Source organism: Emiliania huxleyi (genome assembly GCF_000372725.1).
Source record: "Emiliania huxleyi CCMP1516 chromosome Unknown EMIHUscaffold_173, whole genome shotgun sequence".
Taxonomy (NCBI): domain Eukaryota; phylum Haptophyta; order Isochrysidales; family Noelaerhabdaceae; genus Emiliania; species Emiliania huxleyi.
In genome coordinates, this window is record NW_005200853.1 from 220,338 (window position 1) to 242,620 (window position 22,283).

General features: G+C 65.5%; 1 protein-coding gene across 1 annotated transcript in view; it reads right to left on the reverse strand.

Annotated features, from left to right (window-relative positions):
* Window positions 1-22,283, reverse strand: part of EMIHUDRAFT_364831 (putative histone H3) — a gene marked incomplete at its 5' end in the record, with an annotated part of 49,677 nt that overhangs the window by 24,349 nt on the left and 3,045 nt on the right. The window lies entirely within an intron of this gene.

Sequence of the window (22,283 nt, forward strand, 5' to 3'; positions counted from 1 at the left end):
TGTGTATGTGTGTGTGTGTGTGTGTGTGTGTGTGTGTGTGTGTGTGTGTGTGTGTGTGTGTGTGTGTGTGTGTGTGGGTGTGTGTGAAAATGTGTGTGTGTGTGTGTGTGCGTGTGTGTGTGTGTGTGTGTGTGTGTGTGTGTGTGTGTGTGTGTGTGTGTGTGTGTGTGTGTGTGTGTGTGTGTGTGTGTGTGTGTGTGTGTGTGTGTGTGTGTGTGTGTGTGTGGTGTGGTGTGGTGTGGAGAGGTGTGGTGGTGGTGGTGGTGGTGGTGGTGGTGGTGGTGCGGCGATTCTGATTCTACGTAGCTCGATTCATAGGCACCGACCTCTGGGCCGGCGCGGGGGCCCCAGAGGGTGTCCATGCGGGGGGGCGATGGGGTCACATGGCCCGCCGCAGGCGCCGATTTTTATTTTTCTTCATTTTTTACTTGTTTTCATGGGATTCGGCGCACTTGCGGCCATGCTATCACGCCTTGCGACAGCCTGTCGGCGCTGCTGACCGTGCCATGATGCACAATTGATCACCTGCATAGCTCGCGGCCTTAGTATCAAGCATTCAGTGACGACCTGATCCTACGGCCAGTAGGAAGGTGTCCTTCCATCGTGTGCACGCTTCTGGCGCAATGCGCGTCGCCTCGGATTGGCTGCTGGCACTCTCGAGGCTATGCCTGCGCAGCCGTCCGCGTTGTCGTCGGTGAACTGGGCGACGCACATGCAGGAGGAGAACTGCGGCACCATCACGAGCACGTCCTCCATCGCAGTTGCGTTGTATGTAGCTAGTGCGGTGGGGTCTGGCGCAGGTGCGCGAGACCGTCGCCACAGGGGGGGACGCGCGATTATGTGGGCGCTTCCGCGGGGGCGAAACCGCGTGTTCAAGGGAAAACCAACCTCGCGCGCATGGGCAGTCAAGAGGGACCACGCACCTTCTCAGGACAGCGCCGGTGCCTCTCTCTTGGACCGGCAAACTTGGTGGTCTCGTGTCACCAATGTGGGACCAGTGCGGCATCGCGCCATCGCGCCATCGACAGCTCTGAACTGCGCCTCACCACTGACCGGGAAGGCCGCCAACTGGGCCAGCACAGGTCGCACATTGTGGCAGCAGTAATCAGTGCATGTCTGATAGCTAGAGCAGCAGCGTCCCAGGGTCGCAGCTGCGAGCTGGGTCGCAGGGTCGGATCGTGTCAAGCCTCTCGCGCCCGGCCGGCCGCGTGCAGACGTCGGCCTGTCTGCTGTCTGGAGTGATCAGTGATCTGTCGGCGGTCAGTACGACCGATCAGGTCGGAGTTTTCTGATGGTTGGAGGGTCTATCTGAACGTACGTCAGTACAGTAGTTTGCTCCCCTCGAGAACGAGATCTCTCTCTCCAAAACCAAAATTCCAAATCTGCCCTCTGTTAGACCGGGTTAGATCGGGAAGTCGGTGCTAATAGAGACTAATAGAGCCGGGGCCCCGTTTCCGCACTGCTGCGCGGCGCACGGTGCCTCCGGGGGCCCCCGCGCCCCCCCAGAGGCACCGACGTAGCTGCAAGCGCCACACTAAACACACGACCTCACAGGACGAGCCGCCCTTGCGCGTCGCGCGGCTCGGGGAAGATGTGCGGCGCCGCGCCGCGTCGCTTCGTCTCCGGATTGTCCTCGCTGGTGGCCCAGTTCCTGCCCGCGATCGTCTGCGCCTGCCCGATGCCCATCCCCGGGTTGGCCTGCCGCAGGCGCGCAATCTCAGCGCGCATAAAGAGGCCGAGCGCGGAGGGCGCCACCGCCTCGCGCGGCTTGTCGGGTTGCTTGCGCTTGGAGCGGCCGGCCGGCGCGCCGAGCTCCGGCCTGGTCGGGTCGTCGGCCGGCTTTGGGCGGCGCTTGTGCATGGGCTCGAGCACGTCGATGGCAAGGCACACGTCCGCCGCGCGCGCCTTGCAAAAGCGCAGCTCATACACGCCCTTGCGGTGCACCTTGACGACCCGTGCCATCCAGCCGCGCCCATCCTCCTCTTTGCATGTCTCGTTGGGCCAGACGGAGTGCGGGATGAGCACTTTCCGACCCACGTCGGCGGAGGTGCCGGTGAGCGGCTGCGGCGGGCGGGTGCGGCTTTTGCGCGCTGGCTTGGGCGCGTCGTCGGCGGGCGGCGCCGCAGCGGGCTCAGCCACCGACGGCTCCTTGGTGGATTTGACCTTTGGCTTCGGGTCATTGACCGACGCGGTCGATTGCTTGCCCCGGCAGCCGTCGTATTTCAGCTTCAGCACATCGACGCTTAGGTGCTCGTCCGCCGCCACCGTATTCAGAAAGCGGACCGTGCAGCGGCGCTGCTTGGCCTCTCGAATCACCGCCAGCCAACCCTGCCCGCGCTGCTCGGTGCACGGCTCGTTTGGCCACAACGCGCGCGGCACAAGCACGATGCGGCCCACGTCAGCCATCGTGCCCGAGAGCTCGGGGGGCGCGCGTTGTGGCCAGCCAGACCGGCCAGACCGCCCGCCGTCCCAGCGCTTGCCGTCGCTCCGTAGCCAGCCAGACCGGCCAGACCGGCCAGACCGGCCAGAGCGGCCAGCCTTTTTCGCGCGCTTCTTTTCCTTGCTTGCCTCCCCGTCCTTTTGGACCGCGCCGGTGAGCAGCAGCGCCAGGCTCTCGGCTGCTGCGTTGACCAAGGACTCAGGGACTCGCAGTGGCTGCGTGCGCACCCGCTTTGGCGAGGGCTCAGAGATTGCCTCTGCAGCGTCGGCTGCGTCTGCGAGAGCGAGCAGTTCCTCCATATGTGCCAGCACCCCGCTCAACGCAAACCACCTGGGTTCGGACTTTTTGCGGGGTATGGTATGGTGTGCTCGCGCAACCCACCTCGAGACCATACCCCCCCGCCTGCTGACAGACCCAGCCTCCCGCCGACGGGACCATACCCCCCCCCCCCCTTCCCTCGCCCCACCGCCGGCCGCCTTCTCCTAGGCTCCAGGAGGCTGCGCAGACACCAACACTTAGGACACGCACACTAGATACGCGCGGATGGCCGCCGTCTTCCACGCTAGCACCGGCCGGTGCTCGTCTAGAGCGCGGCGGCGAAGTTGGCAATCGCCTGGCGAGCGGCGGGCGCGGCACCCGCGCCGGTCGCCGCACCCGCGCCGGTCGCCGCACCCGCACCAGCAGGCGCCGCGCTGGCCGTCCCCGTGCGGGCGGCTCCGGTGGCCGCCGCGCCGGCCGCCCCGCGGGCCACCGCACCGGCGAGGTCCTCAATGGGCATCGCCGTGCCGGCGGGTGCCCACGGCGGGTGCCCCTCCGGTGGGTGCCGCGCCCGCTCCGGTGGTCGCCTCGCCGGTGGTCGCCTCGAGCGGGTTGGCCGGCTGCGCCAGCGGCGCAATCTCGGGGGACTTGTAGTACATCCCGAACTCGGCGAAGAGGGAGTGCTCCTCCGGCTCGTCCGCGATGACGCCCCCGGGGCAGCCCTGGTAGGGCTCGTCGAGCACCTTGCGCGTGTCGCCGGAGAGCAGCTTGAAGTGCGCCGGCACAGAGTCGGTCGCGGGGCAGCGCTCGACGAACACCTCGCGCCACTTCTCCTCGGTAAGCTCGTTGCAGTCGAGCAGCGCGAAGATGGCGCCGGCCGGGGCGCCCTCCAGCACCGCCTTGGTCACCTGCGTCGCGTTCGCGTGCAAGGGGTGGGCGCGTGTGCGCACGCGGCGGGGCTGGGCGCGGTGGGGCTGGGCGCGGGTCCGGGCAAGCACGGACTCGCCCTGCGCCGCGGCGGTCTCGGCCCACGTCCCGGTGGTACGCGCGCGCTTGAAAGCCTTCGCGAGCATCTTCGCGCTGGACCGCCACCTGCGCGGCCTCCTGCTGGTCTGCCTTGCGCTTCTTCGCGGTCGCCTGCTCCGCCTCGCACTTCTCGACGCGCAGCTGCCGCTTGATCTGCGACACCAGGTGTCGTGGTGAGCAAGTGCGGGCGGCGCAAACTGTGCGCGAGTGGTCACATACCTCGATCTCCTTGCGCTGCTCGATCATTGTGTTCCACTTCTCCGTCACCTCCTTCACCGCGATCTCGCTCTTCGCCTCCTCGCTCGCCACCTTGCATGGCGTTCGAGATCTTGCCCGGAAAAAGTTGGAACCCTGGCTGGACCGGGCCGGCTCTTTTCTTTTTTTGAATTATCTTTGTACCTCCCTACTCTTTGTGTCTGTGTGTCGCTCGTGCGTGCCGTCATCATCTGTCCAGCGTCCACCCATACCGCGTTGGTGTCCAGTCCGAGCCTGGCTGTTCTTCACCTTCCTACATACATAGAACATAGCACTCTCTGGAGACACCTTCCAGGGCGAGAGGGTGGCCCCAACCAAAGAAAAAAGCGAATTCTCTCCCGCGGGCTTGCGTCGTCGTCGCGCCCAGACCGGGCCCGCAGCGAAGTGCGCGCGCCCACGTGGATCGTGGTCTCGTGTGGAGATCGCGGGGCGAGGCCGAGGGCCCCGGGCGAGGCGGGAGCAGGGTTTCACATCACCCACTGAGATATGCCAAGAGCGGCGCAAGAATGAGTCGACAGTTAGCACGTCGGCTCGTACCCTCTTCTCATATACTCCTCAACTAGCACGCCTCCTCTGGCCCCGCCGGCGCCGGCGCCGCGCACCCGCAAGCGCTTGTGATGCGCCCGAGACAGGTATCCAGCGCGGCGGCGAGCGCGTCGTACGCGCCCGCCTCGCCCAAGCTCCGCACGACCTGCTCGTTGAGCCCGCCCGGCGTCTGCTCTTCGACCAGCGCTCGGAAGGTGCTCGGGCCCGCGTCGGCAGAGCCGTGCGTGACGCAGTGGTAGACGGCGCCCGTCCAGGCGGCCGCGGTCTCCGGCGGCACGCCCTGCGCCTCGAGCCAGCCCTGCGTGGTGCGCTGCTGCGCGTAGAGCTGGCCCATGAGGGCCGTGACGGGCATCAGCTTGAGAAGGGTCTCCTCGGCCTCCACCGCCACGGCAGTGCCGAGCGACTCGAAGAGCGGAGTGACCACAGGATGGGGCGGGCACATGACGGTCGCCCCTCGGTGCTGCGCGACCGGAGGCAGAGGTATGGCGCGCATCACTTTGCCCGCAGGGCTGCAGCATTCCCGCAGCAGCGCGAGCGGAGCGGTGGACACGAGCGACACGACGGTGTGCCTCGGCTCGAAGCGGAGCTCACGGCACACCGCCTCGAGCTGGGCAGGCAGGACGCCGAGAAATATGATGTCGCTCCGGTCCAGCACCTGCTGGTTGTCCGCTGCGACTGTCGCCGCCTCGAAGTCCTCCGACAAGGACGCGGCCTTGGCGGCGCCGCGAGGGGAGAGCACGACCGCCTCCGGCGGCACTTCGAGCGTGCAGAGCCCGCGCACGAGCGCCTCATTCATCACGCCAACGCCGACAAAGCCCAGAGTCGTGCCCGACGTTACGGCCGCCGAGCACACTAGAATGGTCGACAGCAGCGATGGTGGCAGCATTTGTCGACAGCACTAAATTTTGGTACGACGCGCGCCTCCAAGCTGGTGAACGCGATCGTCCTTCGGTGTGTTTTCACGGCCTTGATTGAGACTAGGAGATTGGCCGGCGCCTACATGGGCGCCGGGTCCGCCCTCGGGGGCGTGGCGCGTGAAGTGAGAGCGACGGAAAAGGATCTGTGTCGGGTAGCGTTGGGACGAGCAACACGACGCCGACACACACACGGATCTGTCCCCTCCTCTCTCCTCTCTCTCTCGGCCCTACTGCCTCCCCCGCCGCCCTACTCCTCGGGCACCCACGACGCATCGCTGTCGGAGTGATCCGAGGCCTCGTCGACAAAGGAGGACTCGTAGGCATCGTCCCGTCCTCATACGCATTCGGTGGGTTGTACCACCTCGCGTGAGATGAAGCCGGGCCGTCGCCGTCTGACGATGCCGGCCGCGCGTCGGCGTTAATGACAACCTTCGCGACGCTGTCGTCTTTGCTCGCAAGCTGGCTCGCCTACAAAATGCATGTGGCGTGCGGTTAGCGACGGTTTTCATGTTCAGCCCGCCGAAGATCGACGCGTACCGTCATGAAGTCTTTTACGTACGGATTGTGCTCGCAAATTGCCTTCCCGAACACGTCGAGTAGCTCGCGTACTCGCTCCTTTTCGCCCGCGGTCGCATTGGCCGGCAGGTAGATGCGACCCATACGCAAATCGAGGGCGGTCGTGTTCGCCAAATGCTGTTCACGGTGATCGTTCCGCGTCACAATTTTTGAACCAGTTTGTAGCGCCCTTTCCAAGCCCGCATCGTAAGCACGGCCGACATCATCCTCCAAGGCCGTTCCATAGATGCTCTCATATTTGGCAGCGCGGTACACCTCGTTCAGGTTGTTCCATCCATGCAGGTCTTCTTTCAGCTTCAAGTCATCCGCCGTGACGCCGCTCGCGACGTTGGTACGGGCGAGGTCGAGGGTCTCTTGCATGGTTTTGAAGAGAGAAGTCGAAGTCGTGCGTCCCTCGAGCTGCAGATCCAGATCCCGGCCGGTCACTCTGGTGTACGTGTCCCGCTGATACGCAAGGTACTGTCGAGCTGTGGGGAAGTCGGAGCGGCTCAGAATGCGCATGCCGAGGATCGAGTCTGACTCAAAGCGCACGGGGTTGGTGCCGCCGACCGTCGGGAGGAAGCCGACGAGTGCCAGGAGGATCCAGAGGGCGCCGACGGTGCCGATTCCGCCGCAGAGAGTGGCGGTCGAGGCCAGGCCGTGCGCGTGGGCCGGTCGGTCGGGCTCGGTGCTGCGCCCCGTCGGCCGAACGGCGCCGCCGAGCGGCCCCCGGGCGCTTCGGGTTGGGCCCGGTCGGCCGGGCCCCCGGGAGGCAGGGGCGGGGGCGCGGTCGGGGGCTGCAGGGGGGGGGGGGGGCGCCAAATCGACCAAATCGAAGTGAGGGGGGCACGATACGCACCGACACCCTTCACGAACCGAAAGGCCATGCCCGGGAGGGACACGGTAATCCGGCACGTGTTGGGCGCTCCATTCCGTTTCATTGGCAGCTAGGTCGGCTCAGAGGGCCCCGCCGTCGTCCACTTCCCTCCCACTTTGGCGCGTGATATGAAGAGATGCCACCCAGGCCGGCCAGCGGACAAGGGGGGAGGGCGAGGGTGGTGGGTGGGCGGAGTGCATGGGCGCCGCAAGCGGGAGGGAGCGGGCGGGGTGGAACGCACAGAGGGGGGATGGCGAAGGCGCAGTTGAACAGCAACCTTTTTTGCGGGAGCTCCACAAACCAGGGTGCACAAGCACCCCCAGCCTGCCTAGGCCCACTTAGACGCCGACCCCGCCGCTGAGTAGGCGGTGGCCTCGAGGCTCAGAACACTGAGAGACTACTACCCCCTCTATCGAACCAGGGGGTGGGTCTGGGTGGTGGGTGGGGGGGTGTGCGGGCCGCGCCCCGCGGCGCTGCGGGGTGATGTGATCTCGACTCGACACTCGTGAGTCGTGTATCAGCTATCACGAACGTATGTGGGGTCGTGGTTCTGGTTGAAGGTTCGAAAAACGATAAATACCGTGTCGCTCCCCAAAAAAGGTAGCATGCAATAAAGAATCCACTGTATAAACGAGATTGATTTTCACAAGTACTGGGCTGGGTTTTTAGGCATTGTGGGGTTGGCACTCCCATCGACCCTCATGACCTCCTGCGGTCTCTGAGATGGACACCAGTGGGTGTGGGACCACAGCCAGGATACACTCGAAGGCTGGGTAAGCAGTAGAGGTCGATACTCGACGCGTCCCACATGGTATGTGTCGCTGTCGGCACGCTGTCGACAGGACGTCGAGCGACACCGGTGGCAGTCCACCCAGGAGTGGTCGCGTCATGAGAGAGTCACCATGTGATCCGTATGATGATTCCTGACAACCGCCTCAGTCAACTTTCGTCACAGTTCCCGCTCTGAGAGGAGCTGCAGGTCAGTTTGACAGCCGGAGCTGTGTCGCCGGCGTGCGGCGGCCTGCCTCCGGAGGTGCCTCTGAGGTGGACATTTTTTGGTCACCGTGAGAGAACGCGTTCGAATTTTTACTCCGGAACTTCAACTCCACACGCGCACCGGCCAGGGCTACAATAGTGCCAGTGAGGCGAAGGCGCGAGCGGAAGGCCGCGACCGGGATTTGGTCCCGACACTTTCCTACAATCGCTGTGAACACCCAGCCACGTACATGATACATGTGATATAAAATGAAAGTCATGCGACCTACGGCTCTAGCATGGGCCTAGAGCTTCGGATGCGATGCGAGCGCAGGCGGCAACCGAGGAGCGCTAGTCGCGTCTCGGATGGTGCACCCCGCCCGAGCACGCACGAGCAATCCGACATGCGACACAGACTGACACATACACTGACATGGATGCCCCCCCGGCCACCCTTCTCTATACGCGGCGGCGAGCAGAAGACGTCAGAAGAGGCATGGACAGCACCGTGCATGCAAGAACCCACCAAAGTCAGTCGGCAGCAAGGAGGCCTGCGCTCCACCACCGCCGCCGCACACATCATGCAGAGACCCAGACCACCCCCGCATGCTACCTCGCGCTGCGCGCCTCAGGGGCACGACCACAGCGGCCAGACCCCCCCCCCCCCCCTCCCGGGCTCCGCGGACGAAGCCGGCTAGCCATCCGCCCTGCCCCAGCTCGCGCCCGAGGCACATCGGCTGCGGCTCGCACGCTCCGTGCCTCCGGCGCCGGACCGGTCTGGTCCTCCTCCACAAATCATTCCGCGATCCTAAGGGAGGGGAAGGGAAGGCCCGCCGTCTCCACACACACAAGGTGGCGGGGCAAGGCGCCAGGCTAGCCCTTACGACTCCACGTCCTGAGATGGGAGATCGGCATTCCGAGTGCAAGGCCCGGTGGGTGTGCGCGCGGGTGAGCAGACCTGCCGCCGAGCACCTGCCGCCGAGCCGTCCTCAGAAGCCGCCGACGACGCGCGTGAAGTCGGCCGTGAGGACGAGGCTGCTGCTCCGCGCCACCTGCGCGCCGCGATCTCGTGGTGAGCTCGGCCCGAGCTGGGCTGAGCCTCGGCAGAGCTGGGCCAGATCTCGGCTCTGTCTGGATCTCGGCTAGATCTCGGCTGGGTCTCGGGTAGAAACCGGCTCGATCTGGGCCAGGCTCGGCTAAGATCGCGACCGGATTGGGCTCGATCTCGGCTCGATCTCGGCTCGATCTCGGCTCGATCTCTCCTGGGGACTGGAAGGGGTCGCCGCGCAGGTGGAGAGGGTGGACGGGTCGGCATCCCTCGAGCCTACGCCGCGAGTGCGGGATGTCAGGGAGACTGCGTAGCCCTTCCTGGTGGCGCGCGATCCCGTAACTGCTCCGCATCACGCGCCAATGCGCCCTCACCGAAGGTGCAATGGGGGAGTGAGGTGGAGCCGAAGAGACACTAGTGCGTGCGCCAGAGGCAGCGGCACGGGGCCGTGCAGTGTGCCCGAAGCCTCGCGTGGATCCAATGGCTGCGAGTACAGCCGGATACGTGTCCTCCCGAATGGTTGGGGCTTGTACCCCCACCTAGGCCTCTGAGGCGTGGCGAGATGCGGGGAGGTGTGGGGAGATGTGGACTGGGCTCCGCATCTAGGCCTTGAGATGTGCGGAGATATGCGGAGATGTGGGGAGATGTGGACCTGGGCTCCGCATCTAGGCCTTGAGATGTGCGGAGATATGCGGAGATGTGGGGAGATGTGGACCTGGGCTCCGCATCTAGGCCTTGAGATGTGCGGAGATATGCGGAGATGTGGGGAGATGTGGACCTGGGCTCCGCATCTAGGCCTTGAGATGTGGGGAGATATGCGGAGATGTGGGGAGATGTGGACCTGGGCTCCGCATCTAGGCCTTGAGATGTGGGGAGATATGCGGAGATGTGGGGAGATGTGGACCTGGGCTCCGCATCTAGGCCTTGAGATGTGGGGAGATATGCGGAGATGCGGGGAGATGTGGACCTGGGCTCCGCATCTAGGCCTTGAGATATGCGGAGATATGCGGAGATGTGGGGAGATGTGGACTGGGCTCCGCATCTAGGCCTTGAGATGTGGGGAGATATGCGGAGATGTGGGGAGATGTGGACCTGGGCTCCGCATCTAGGCCTTGAGATGTGCGGAGATATGCGGAGATGTGGGGAGATGTGGACCTGGGCTCCGCATCTAGGCCTTGAGATATGAGATGTGCGGAGATATGCGGAGATGTGGGGAGATGTGGACCTGGGCTCCGCATCTAGGCCTTGAGATGTGCGGAGATATGCGGAGATGTGGGGAGATGTGGACCTGGGCTCCGCATCTAGGCCTTGAGATGTGCGGAGATATGCGGAGATGTGGGGAGATGTGGACCTGGGCTCCGCATCTAGGCCTTGAGATGTGCGGAGATATGCGGAGATGTGGGGAGATGTGGACTGGGCTCCGCATCTAGGGCCTTCGGTTCCGTCCCTCTTCAGGGTCTCGTCGGCGAGCAGCGACTCCTGCCGCCCGTAGAACTGCCGGCCCGCCGCCTCGCCCAGCTCCGCCGAGGGCGACGCGTCGATCAGAGTCGGCCTGCCGGTGGCGGTAGGCGGGTGGTGTGCGGTCGGGGGACGGGGTCGGCGCTGGGTGGGGCTAGGGGCTGGGGTTAGGGTTGGGGCTTGGGGTAGGGTTGGGGACAGGGTTGGGACAGGGCTTCGCCAGCGCGCATGCGCGGGCCAGTAAAACCACCGTGCGGCGATCGAACGGCGGCGCGCGGTGTGTTCGCGGTGTGTTGCGCGCGCGCGCGTGTGAAGCGTGTGAAGCGTGTGCCCACGCAGTGCACGGTTTTGTTGTCGCAGTGCGGTGCTCGCATTTTGGCGAGCGGCAAAGTCTTCGAATTCTTGCGCGGCCGCATGACGACGTCGTCGCCGCCCGCGCCGCCGCCGTCGTCGCCGTCCGCGCTTCCGCTCCCTCTGCTCACAGTGCTGCTGCCGCTGCCCACGCGCCCGATCGAGCTGCCGCTGCCGTCGCCGCTGCCGTCGCTGCTGCCATCGTTGCCGCTGGCGCTTCCGCCGCCGTAGGGCGGCGATGCGGGCGGCGCGGCGTACTCTGTGTCCGCGTGCCCAAGACCCAGCTCCAGCTCGCAAAGGCCGCCGCTGAGTCCAGAACGCGCCAGCGGTAGCCCCTGCAGTGACGCTGTGAACTGTGGGTTTACGAGAGGGTGGGAGAGGCGGCGCTTGTTGACACGCGAGCCGAGGCGGCCGTCCGTCGTCCGTCGCGAATCCCACACCGCGCGGCCAGCCAGGTCAGACCTTCGCATTGCTCAGATCTTCCAGCCAAACCCCCTTGCCGGTGAGCTCCGAGCTCCGGGTTTGGGGGTGTGAGTTCCCGTGACACGATGGAAGCAACGCCGATGTTCCATGGACATGGTTACAGAGAAGAGAGAGAGAGAGAGAGAGAGAGAGAGAGAGAGAGAGAGAGAGAGAGAGAGAGAGAGAGAGAGAGAGAGAGAGAGAGAGAGAGAGAGAGAGAGAGAGAGAGAGAGAGAGAGAGAGAGAGAGAGCGAGAGCGAGAGAGCGAGAGAGGAGAGAGACAGAGAGAGAGACACACACATCAGAAGAAAGAGGTGTATATCAGTATATGAGAGAGAGAAGGCGCCAAAAGCGGATCCGATAAGCCAACGGACAAGCAAGCTGTGCGTCCTATTTTGCGGCCCTCTCTCTCCACATCAGACGGCGTGACGCTCACACGCTCGATGGGGGCGCCAAGAAGTTTCTCGCATCGCTTCCCCTGGCGGTGAAGGCAGCTGGGCCACTTGGGGGCGAGTCCATGCGCGAAGCTTGGGATGTCAAATACGAGGCGCTCTGTGCCGACTACGCAAGCGCCGTGATGAGCGCCCGGCTCCAGTACGGCGATTTCGACTTCAACGACGGCGAGTGCCGCTGGCAGCCTGTGTGGGAGGGTGTAGAGGATGTAGAGTGTAGAGCGCTGTAGAGCTGTAGAGCTGTAGAGCGCTCTGGAGCGCTGTAGAGCTGTAGAGCTCTACATCCGCCGCGTGACGAACTGCGTGCGTTGTAGAGCGATGTAGAGGCGCTCTACAATCTACTCAGAGCGGTGGTTGAGGCCGATTGCCTCAACTGTCAACCACGTGGTTGACAGAGGCCTCAACCCTCAACCAAGTGGTTGACAGACCCCTTCAACCCATCAACCACGCGGAATGGCTGTTCACACCCCCCGCGCAAAGGTCTGAACACACATTCTCTGTGAACCATTCATGTCGTCTTCTTTAACGCCTGGATGCTGCATCACACCTCCCATTCACGCACGTAGCTGAAGCAAGTATCGTAAAAACGGCGCGTCGAAGGCCCCCGCACGGGGGGATCCCGGCCGACGTCATGGTCGTCCGCGGACGCGGCCCTCCGTCTCCGGAGACATTACCGAACTCAAAACTGCTTACCAAAGCCAGATACGAGCTCAGCTCAGTGAGATCTAGCAGCACATACCCTCAGTATCCAGAATAGCAAAGTCTGAAAAAGTCGGTCCGACCGCGCAGAGCGGTCTGGCTGTCTGCAGAGCTTCCGTCTCCCCGAGCCCTGAGAAATGTCGGAGGCATGTCGGCCCATGTTCGCGATTTTGATGGCGTTGCCCTTATTGCACGTGAAACAGACCGCGCCGGCCACGCACCCTTGTTCCCGGAGGCCAACTCGAACAGGTTTGAGCAATGGCCGCCTTCCATGCTCGACACGTCCGCCCGCCATCAAGTTGTACGATGAAAAATGCAGCAGGAACTTAGTTGCCTCGAAGGCCGCCCTGCTCGAAGGCCGCCCTGCTCTCGGCATTGTGTTGTTGACTGATAGCACTGTCTGATCCAACCAGAAAGAGCCGTCGAAGAGCCGTCGAGAGCTACATGAGACCCAAGTCGTCATGATGTACCAGAAAACGAAACTAGCGCCAAAATTGAGATCTCAGGATTGACATTAATTTCTCGCGCCTGCTTTCGCTGCTTGAGGCTCGCCAAACAGATACTGCGTCTATGGCCGTGTGCAACGTCAAGTCGTTATATAACCGCGACAAGACCATCGCGCCAACCGCGACTCTGTTGCTTTTATGCGGCAGCATTCACCGTGACTCTTGCCGTGAATGGTTAGTGACCGCAATACTACGCCGTGAGCTGAGCTTCACCAGCCGTTTATCTTCCTTCCCTTGCCTTCTCTTGCCGTCCGTTCTCTGTGCGCATTCCACTGCATGCGGCAGCACAAGCGTCTTCTGCCGGGCGCGCATCTGAACTCGTACCTGGTAGGCCATCGCTTTGCTGAAGGATCAGGCGCCTGAATGGCGACAGTGAGCGTCTCCTACTTATGGATTGCGCTCAAGGTACGAGGACCGCAAGAGCGCGCCGCAGGCGAAGCGATTTTTTTGGCGGCAGGGCTGTTCCAATCTTGTGATCACGCGCGAGCCTGTGAATACGCCCCGGAGGCCTCAACCCCCAACTAAAGGGTTGACGGGGGGTCTCAACCGTCAACCAGATGGTTGAGGGGGGGCCTCAACCCTCAACCCGTCAACCACCCCTCTGAGCAGACTACAACGTGAAATCTCTACAACAAACTCTACATGATAAGCGCGAACGAGGCACGGTCGCTCTCCGACATGAGGCGCGTTGCACTTGCCAGTGCTGCCCTGGCCTTCTGTCTGCCCGCCCAATGGGTGGCAGGTGCCTCTGCTGCTGTGGCATGCCTCACGGCTGTGACTGGCCGGCGCCTCGGCGCGTCAGCTCGGCTCGGCGTAGCGATAGCCGATAGTGGCCAGCGCAACTCGCTTGGACTCAACGCTCAGGCCAGGAGCTCCCGCACGCGCTGGCGCGAGTCATGGCGCATGCAATGCGCCTGAATGCTCGCCTCGCCTCGTGCAAATGCGACCGTCCTCGCAGCCGACAGTCCACCGCCTGCTAAAGAAGCACAGCGACGAATGCGGCACCGGCGACGTATGGCAGGCTGGTCATGACGCAGTTATAGGGTGTTGTGTGCCGTCAGAGTGACTCTCTGTGTAGTCAGGGCCGTCCATCAGAGCTCCAGTAAGCTGGGAGACACCCCATTAGCGCGGCTCGACCTCTTTAAGCCACTGCCTTCCCGGCGGTTTGGCTGTAGAGCCTCTACAACAAACTCTACAGCAAAATCGCGCTCTACATCGCTCTACAACGCACGCAGTTCGTCACGCGGCGGATGTAGAGTTCTACAGCTCTACAGCGCTCTACATCTCTACAGCTCTACAGCGCTCTACACTCTACATCCTCTACACCCTCCCTCAGCTGGCAGCCGGTCCGCCCTTTAGAAGGCCTTCGAGGCGTGGTGAAAATCTAGCGCACAGCGCAGCTCTCATAGGTCTGAGCAGGCGGCACGTTGCTGCAGGTGGGAGTGCACTTCCTCCCCCTCCTCGTGTACGTCGAGACCGAGGCCCTCGCAAAGCAGTGGCTCGAGAGGTGTTCCTTGACTCGGCCGAGTGCGACCCCGAGGATGTCGGTGTGGGCGGCTGCGTCGAGAATGACAGCGAGTGCTGCGTCATCAAGGACTACCTCGCCGAGCTCTCCCCGAAGCCCTCGTCGTTCGCGGACTATGATCTATGTGAAGGCGAGGGAGAAGCTGGCGCGTGCGGCGCGCCAGCTGCAGTCGTAAGTGTGTCGCACACGCCCGAAGCCCTCTCGCTGGGGTCCCGGCTCCCCGCGCTCCCTCCTGCACGCTTTTTCCGATGCGGTTACCGTATCGCCTCCGTGCTCCGAGTGTGCGAGTCTCGGACGTGTGGCTCGTGGCCGTGGGGGGGGGGGGGGGGCGCCAGCGCCTCCGAGCGCGCAGCGACCCCCCCACAGGGCACAGTGTGACAAAGGAAGGGACATCTCTTCTTGCAATATGTAATAAGTATGTCCCAGAGCGAGCACACACACGACACACACGCACACACGCGAGGCCGATGGCCTTTGTGTTCGTTGAGCGTTTCGGGACGTAACGGTCACGCAGGGCCGATACCTTGCCGCATCGCCCCCTGCGCCCGCTCACTCCGGCTCATCCTCCTCCTCGCCCTCGCCCGCGTCGAGCGCGCCATCAACGAGCGCGCGCAGCGCATCGTCGCCCAGAGCCCAATCCTCCGCCTCCTCCTCCGCCTCCTCCTCCGCCTCCTCCTCCGCCTCCTCCATCGCCTCCTCGGTCGTCGCGGCGGCGGGCGAGGGCGCGGCGTCCTCCGCCACACCGCCCGCACCACCCTCTGGCGCGGCGGGCGCAGACCAGTCGTCCTCTCCGAGCGACCAGTCTTCCTCGCTCCCCAGCGACCAGCCTCCGACCGCCGAGTCGCCACCGACACCGCCGACACCGCCGCCGCCGGCTGGCGCCTCCTCGCCCGCTGCCCAGCCGTCCTCCTCGCCGGCGGCCCAGCCCGCCAGTGACCAGTCGTCGTCGTCGTCCTCCAGCGACCAGTCGGCGGCGGGCGCTGCGGGCTCCGGCGCCTGACGACACGGGGAAAGGTCTCGGACGTGTCGCGGAAGGGTCTCGGAATGTGGAAAGAGTGGAAGAGTCTCGGAAGTGTCTTGTGCCTCTGGCGACACGACGCCCGCGAGGTCGAGAGGCTGACCGCCCGCCCAGAAGGACTCGACCGCGTAGTAGTCGCGCTCCGCCTGCGCAAACACGTGCACCACGACCTCGTCAAAGTCGAGGCAGACCCACCCGCTGCCGGCCTTGCCCTGCCGGCTGCCGACGCGGCCAAACCGCTCGCTCATCTCGGACTCGACGCTCTTAACGATGGCGTCGATCTGGGCTCGGCTGCTGCCCTGCATCGTCACAAAGTAGCTCGTCGCCGACGTCAGGTGCCCCACCCGCAGCGCGGATATCCCCTGCGCCTTCTTGTCGTCGCCGGCACGCACCGCCGCAAGCGCGAGCGGCGTCGCCGGGTCGTCCTCGGGCGGACCGTCTGGGAGCTTGGGCTCGGGCGGCGCGTCGAGGTTGCGCTGGATCGCCTTCCTCCGCGCCTCGCGGCTTCCGGACCCGCGCCGCCGCCTCGCCGCGCTGCCGCTCCCAGACGCCATCGCCACCACGCGGATGCCTGGCTGCTGGTGCCGGCGCGAGAGCCGCGGGCCGGCCGAGAAGGAGAGCGGCCGCGCGAGCTGCAGTAGCGCCGCGAGGACGATGAAAGTCGGGCGCATCTGGCGGTGTTGGAGCCCGGAGCAATGCCACACCCACACGCTGCCCACACGATCGGTGGCACGAGCGAGCTGGAGAGGAGGAGAAAAAATCGCCCAGGCGTCAGGGCTCTCTAGCCCGTAGCCCGATCCCGATCATCCGGCCCGCTGGGTGCGCTTCTCAGCTCCCCGGCCCTGGATGTGAGGTTACTGACTGCACTCCAAGTGCTCCAAGTGCTTTTGCTGAAGTACGGGGGTCAGGTAGTCGTCGGTGTGTGTGTTGTGTAGCACGAGGCTCGAGGCCTGCGATGGCCGCACCGGCGCCCACGGTCCAGGCCCGGAGCGCAATTTGCAGCGCGTCGCGCCGCGTGCGCGAAGGCGGCGGCGGCCGATCGTAGGGTGCCCACAGGACCCAAAAAAAGAAAAGAAAAAAGAAATGGGCCACCCCCGATCGCAGCACTTCGTGTTGGCGACGAGCGGCGCGGGGCGGAGCACGGCGCACGAGGACGCCGAAAGCGGAAGCGGGACCAGCGCACAGCGCCATAGGAGGTATTTTCTTCTCAATAAGGCTGTGAAAAGAATTTTACAACAAAACTCCCTCGCACAACACTGGGCACCGGACTGGCGCGCACTGGCACTAACACAGGTACACCACTGGAGCCGCCTAAGCGACTCCCGCGAGGACGGCGAGGCACTTAGCTCCGTGCACTCGACCGCCCTCGCCGCTGGCAAGCTCATTCACAATCTGCTCCGCGATATCCGTGTGAAGAACGACTGTGAAAAGAAACGCAGGCGCCTAGTTTTGCTCCCCCACAGCTCACATCCCCCAGCTTCACATCGATGGCCGCCCACCGCATCGGCGCCCGCCTGTCTGGCCTCTCACCAGAGCAGCTCGTCGCCTTCATCGACGAGCAGGCGCCTCTCTGGAGCGACGCCGCGCTGCGCGTGGCGGAGGAGCACGCCGCTCGGCTCGTGGAGCAGCCCGAGTGGGTGCTCTCCGAGGTCCTCCTCTCGCCGGACCTCGCCCCGCACATCCTCGCCCAGCTGCCGACCAAGGAGCACGCCGTCAAGGGGACGTGCCGCGCGTGGCGCCGCGGCTGGAAGGAGACGCTGAAGAAGCGCGAGCGGCCACGCATGCTCGTGAGGCGGCCAAGGCAGAGCTGGACGCGTCATCAGCTCGCTGGAGCGGTACGACCCGTCAACGAATGAGTGGGAGGAGGAGGCTGTTGCGCCGATGCCAATGGAACGAAGGTATGTCCGCACGGCGGTGCTCGACGGCAAGCTGTACGCGGCGGGCGGCGTGAGTGTGGCCGACAACTTCGTCGCAACATCCAACCTGGTGGAGCGGTACGACTTGGCCGCGAAGTCGTGGGAGGCGGTGGCTCCGATGGGGACGGCGCGGTTTGCTCCCGCCGCGGCGGTGCTCGAGGACAAGCTGTACGCTGTGGGAGGCTACAACGACGACGCAAGCATCCTCAGCTCGGTGGAGCGGTACGATCCGGCGCTGGATGCGTGGGAGGCGGTGGCGCCGATGGGGGAGGAGCGGGACGGGCTCGCTGTGACGGTGCTCGACGGCAAGCTGTATGCGGTGGGAGGCTGCGACGACAACCCCAACGGCGGCGACCTCACCTCGGTCGAGCGGTACGACCCTGCTACAAACGCGTGGGAGGCGGTGGCGCCGATGGCGACGGCGCGGTATTCTCACGCCGTGGCGGCGCTCGACGGCAAGCTGTACGCTGTGGGCGGGGAGAATCTCAGCTCAGTCGAGCGGTACGACCCTGCGATGAATGTGTGGGAGGCGGTGGCGCCGATGGCGGCGGCTCGAAGTCGCCTCTCTGTGGCGGTGCTGGACGGCAAGCTGTACGCTGTGGGCGGGGAGAACGATGAGGATGGAGATATCGACTGCCTGGTGGAGCGTTACGACCCGGCGTTGGAGGTATGGGAGGCGGTGTCGCCGATGGGGACGGCGCGGTACTTTCCTCTCCCTCTTTGATGTTGGCGGCTGTTTCGCCCTCTCTCTCTCTCTCTCTCGTCTGTGTTTGGCAGGGCCGAGCGCGTTTAAAGGGGAGTTTGACAGGTGACCTTGAGGTTGTGTGACGTGTGATGCGTGAGTGAGCGCATCAGCGAGCTCGGCGCGCTCAACGGCGGCACGTACGTGTGCGGCAACGCGGCGCACTGGAGGACTATGGAGCGCGCCTCTACGTCGCTACCACGAGTAAAAGAAAGAAAGAAAACGGACAGCCCAAGGGAGTCGGCAGGAAATAGCCGCCGACGATTTCTTCTCATCTCCGTCGAGCTCACGATGAGCAGGGCGCTCAGACTGCTGCTCGCGCTGTTCGTGGCCGTCGCTTCCGGCCTGCGCTTGCCGACGCGGCCGGTCGTGCTCTCCGGCGCTGCCGCTCGTCCCGCCGCTGCCTCGTCGCTCTTCGCCCCCGCGCAGCCTGCGGCCCGCGCCACTGCTCGGCGTGCGCCGGCGCCGGCGATGGGCCTGTTTGGGATGGGGGCGCCGGAGCTGGCGATAATAGCGGGCGTAGCGCTGCTGGTGCTTGGCCCGGACCAGGTCAAGAAGCTCGCCAAGGACGTGGGCAAGGTCTCGGCCGAGCTCAAGCAGGTGCCGGAGGAGTTCAACAAGGGGATGGAGGTTGGCAAGTCGGAGCTGGAGGCCAAGAAGGCGACCACGGTCGAGGCGCCGACGGAGACGAACAAGGAGGAGGCCTAGGCCGCTGCGCGTCCCATCGCCCCGCGGATCCCAAGTGCCACCTTGTCACATGTGTCGGAAGCGTGACGGAAACGGAGAGTACTGAGTAGTCCGAGCATGTACCTCGCGATTTTTTTCGAGCTCAGACGGCAGCGAGCGACTTTTGCCTGTAGACGTAACTCGGCCTCTGGCCGCCGACAGCGCCTAACTCGGGGTCTGGGGCGGAGCCCCAGCCTGGGGTCTGGGGCTGGCAGCCCCAGCGGGGTGCGGGGCAGAGCCCCGCGAAGAAAATTTTGCATTTTTAGCGCCAAAAACCGACCAAAAATAGGCTGTGAGCTGCTGCCCAAGAACCCCCAAACATGTATACAAATCTCGTACAATAGTACACACACACACACACACACACACACACGATTCATACTCATGCAGTGTGTACAGATCACTTCCGTCGCTGACGCTTCGACATGGCCGCTGGCTTGGCTGCTGGCTTGCGCTGTGCGGACCCCTTGGCTGCCGGCTTGGCCCCCCGCCCTGCCCGCGCCGGTGCTGGCGCATGCAATGATGGGCCATCGTCATCACTGCTGTCTGGCGGGCGCGTCGGCGGTGCTCGAGGCGGTGCAGCCTTACGCTTCCCTGCACGCTGCGCGGGTGCAGGTGCAGGTGCGGGTGCGGGTGCGGGTGCGGGTGCGGGTGCGGGCGCCTCGCCGTCCTCGTCCTCGTCCTCGTCCTCAGACTCGTCGCACGGGGTGTCCTCCATGTGGCCCGCACGCTCCTCCATGTGGCCGCCGAGAGCGCCCCGCGTCACCGAGCGTCGTGCTCGAAAGCCGAGCCGCAGCTGCAGCTCTTCCGACCGGTCGCCGCCCGGCTGGGGCCTGCGCGATGAGCCACCGCGGGTCGTAGCGCCTGCTCCTCCTGCTCGTGATCTGATGAATGCTCGGCATCGCTCAGCGCTTGCTCCATCGGGACGTCAGCCTCTGCCGCCGCCGCGGCAGCCTCGGGCTGCGGACGGGTCCGCAGCTCCGCCGACCTCCTCGGTGGGAGGGTCGGCAGCGGGCGGGTCGGCGGCGCCGTCGGCAGCGGCGTCCACTGGAGCACCGCCCGTGCGCACACCAAAGTGGGTTAGGAAGGCGTTCTTGGCGGCACGTATCCACCCCTTCGGCTTGGGGCCGCCTGCACCGCGTCCATGGAGCATTGGCAATGCCGCGCTGCGCCTACGAATGTTTCGGGAACGCCGCCCATGGGAACGGCGCTCTCGGCAGAGCTTTCGTGGCGGGGAGACGGGTGCAGGGAGGTGCAGGGAGCGCTCTCCCGGCTCACCGGGAGGGGAGATGGCGATTTTTTTTACATGGGTCGGGAGGGCAGCTCACGGCGGTCACGCTGTGCGCACCTTGAGTCGCGAGGGCGATGCCGCGACGGTTACCCGACGTCGGACGGACGTGCCACAGTGGTACCAGGGTGCAGGCATGAATGGGTCTGACCTCGAAAAAAATCGCGATGTACTTTGCAAATGCTCCAAAAATCACTTACTCATCTCCTCGACCTCGTCCGCCGCCGAGGCTGCACTCAGACCGGTGGCCGCAGCCTCCACTACGTGGTTCAGCACGAGTGGCGCGTCGAGGGAGTAGCACTGCGCCACCGCTGCGCCGTCGCCGCCGCCGCAGTCGCCGCCGCCGCCGCCACAATCGCCCCCCTCGCCCAGATCCTCCGCGTAGACGGCCCACGGCCTCTCCGCCGCCGCCCGCGCCTCCTCCTCGACGCAGACGCCGAGCTGAGAGAGCATCTCGAGGTGGCGCTCGTGCACTTGCGAGCAGCCTGGCTGTGGCTCCATCACCACCACCTCCGCCACGCCGCCCACCTGGTTGAGGAGTGGCACGGCTCAGTGGTGATGGCGGAGGCACGACCCGTGCCCGCCGCCCCGCCCACCTCCACCCTCCCCGCCTGCCGCAGCCTCCCCGCCGCCCCCGCCACGGCCCCGCCGCCCGCCGCAGCCCCGCCGCCCGCCGCCGCCCCGCCGCCCGCCGCAGCCCCGCCGCAACTTTCTGCGCTTGGTTCGAGCGGGGCGCGGACCGCGCGGGCGTTGCGCTCGAAGGCCAGCCTCGCCTGTGAAGAACGAAAGCGCGGGAGTGAGGGGTTGACACGCCACCTGCCGGGAGCGCTCGACGGCCGTCCCCTCTCACCGCGTCGCCCGCCTCTGCGCTGCTTGGACGAAGTGCCGCGCCGGCGGCGGCCCAAGACGTAAGGAGGACAAAGCGCCGCGCCTTGCGCAGCGCGCCGCCCGCCAGCGCGACGGCGTCTGCAGCGGCGATCTCCTCCAGCTGCGCGCGGTACGCGTCGTCCGCCGCCAGCCCCGCGCCCCTCCGCGCCCTCGCCAGCGCCGGCCCGAGGAGAGGGCCTACTCACAGCCACTCAGGCGGCGGGTCTCGGCAAATCTGGCGATCGCGCCAGCGCCGGCCCGCGGAGAAAGGCCCTCGAGGTGCGCGGCGGGGAGAGGGGGGCGGCCCTCCTCCACCGTGATGGCCGAGGGAGGCGCCTCGTCGATGGGACACCGCAGTGCGAGCAGCAGCGGCGGCGGCCGCCGGGCGCGAAGCGCGGCGGCGAGGGCAGGACGGCGCTGCACATCGGCGGAGCGAGCGGCGGCGGCAGTGTCGAAACCAGCCCTGCGCAGCGTGGCGGCGAGCGAGACCAGGCGGCAGAGCGGCGCGGGCGCGGCAGCGAGGCGGTCCAGCGCCGGCACGCCCTCCTCCGGCGCCGCGCCCGCTGCCAACAGAATCCGCAGGACTTGCTCGTGCCTTCCCACGCAATCTTCCTGCTGCTCGCACGCGCCTTCCACCGCCATGTCCAGCGGGCCGAGCCTGAGGAGGAACCCGTCACTCTTCGGCACCGGAACGGCTCATTCGGTAGCGACTCTCTCGCGGCCCGAGCGCCTGTGCACGTTGCGAGCCGCCACGTCGGCATGTGCGCGGAGCAGCAGACGCACGCTGCCGGCGCAACCGCTTCGCGCGGCGAGCAGCAGAGGAGTGTCGCCCGCGCTTGTGGCGGCCTGCGTGGCGCTTGCGGCGGCGGCAGCGCCACCGCCCACCAGCCTCTGCAACAGCGCCCGCAGTGCGGCGGCATGGCCTCGACTGGCAGCGAGCAGCATCGCGTTCGAGTCGACGGGAGGGCGGGGCGGGGCGTCTCGCGCACCTGCGAGCAGCGAATCGATACTCAGACATTCACAACTGCATACCCATCGCGAGTCGACTGGAGGGCGGGGCGGGGCGTCTCGCGCGCCGCTGTCGAGGAGGGTGCACACGGCATCAGAGCCGATCGGGGCGCATCCCGCGGCGAGCATTAGGGCGGTCCAGCCCGCAGTGTTGCGATCGTCGAGCAGCGCCGGCGCCGCATCGAGCAGGAGGGCCGCGGCCGCCCCGCTGCCTGAGATGGCGGCCAGATGCAGAGCGGAGTCGCCGCGGCTCGTCCGTGCGCAAGCCTCTACGCCGGGAGCAGCGAGGAGGATGCTCAGGCACTGCGCGGCGCCGGCATGCGCTGCGGCGTGAAGCGGCGTGAAGCCCTCGGTGCAGGTAGAGTCGA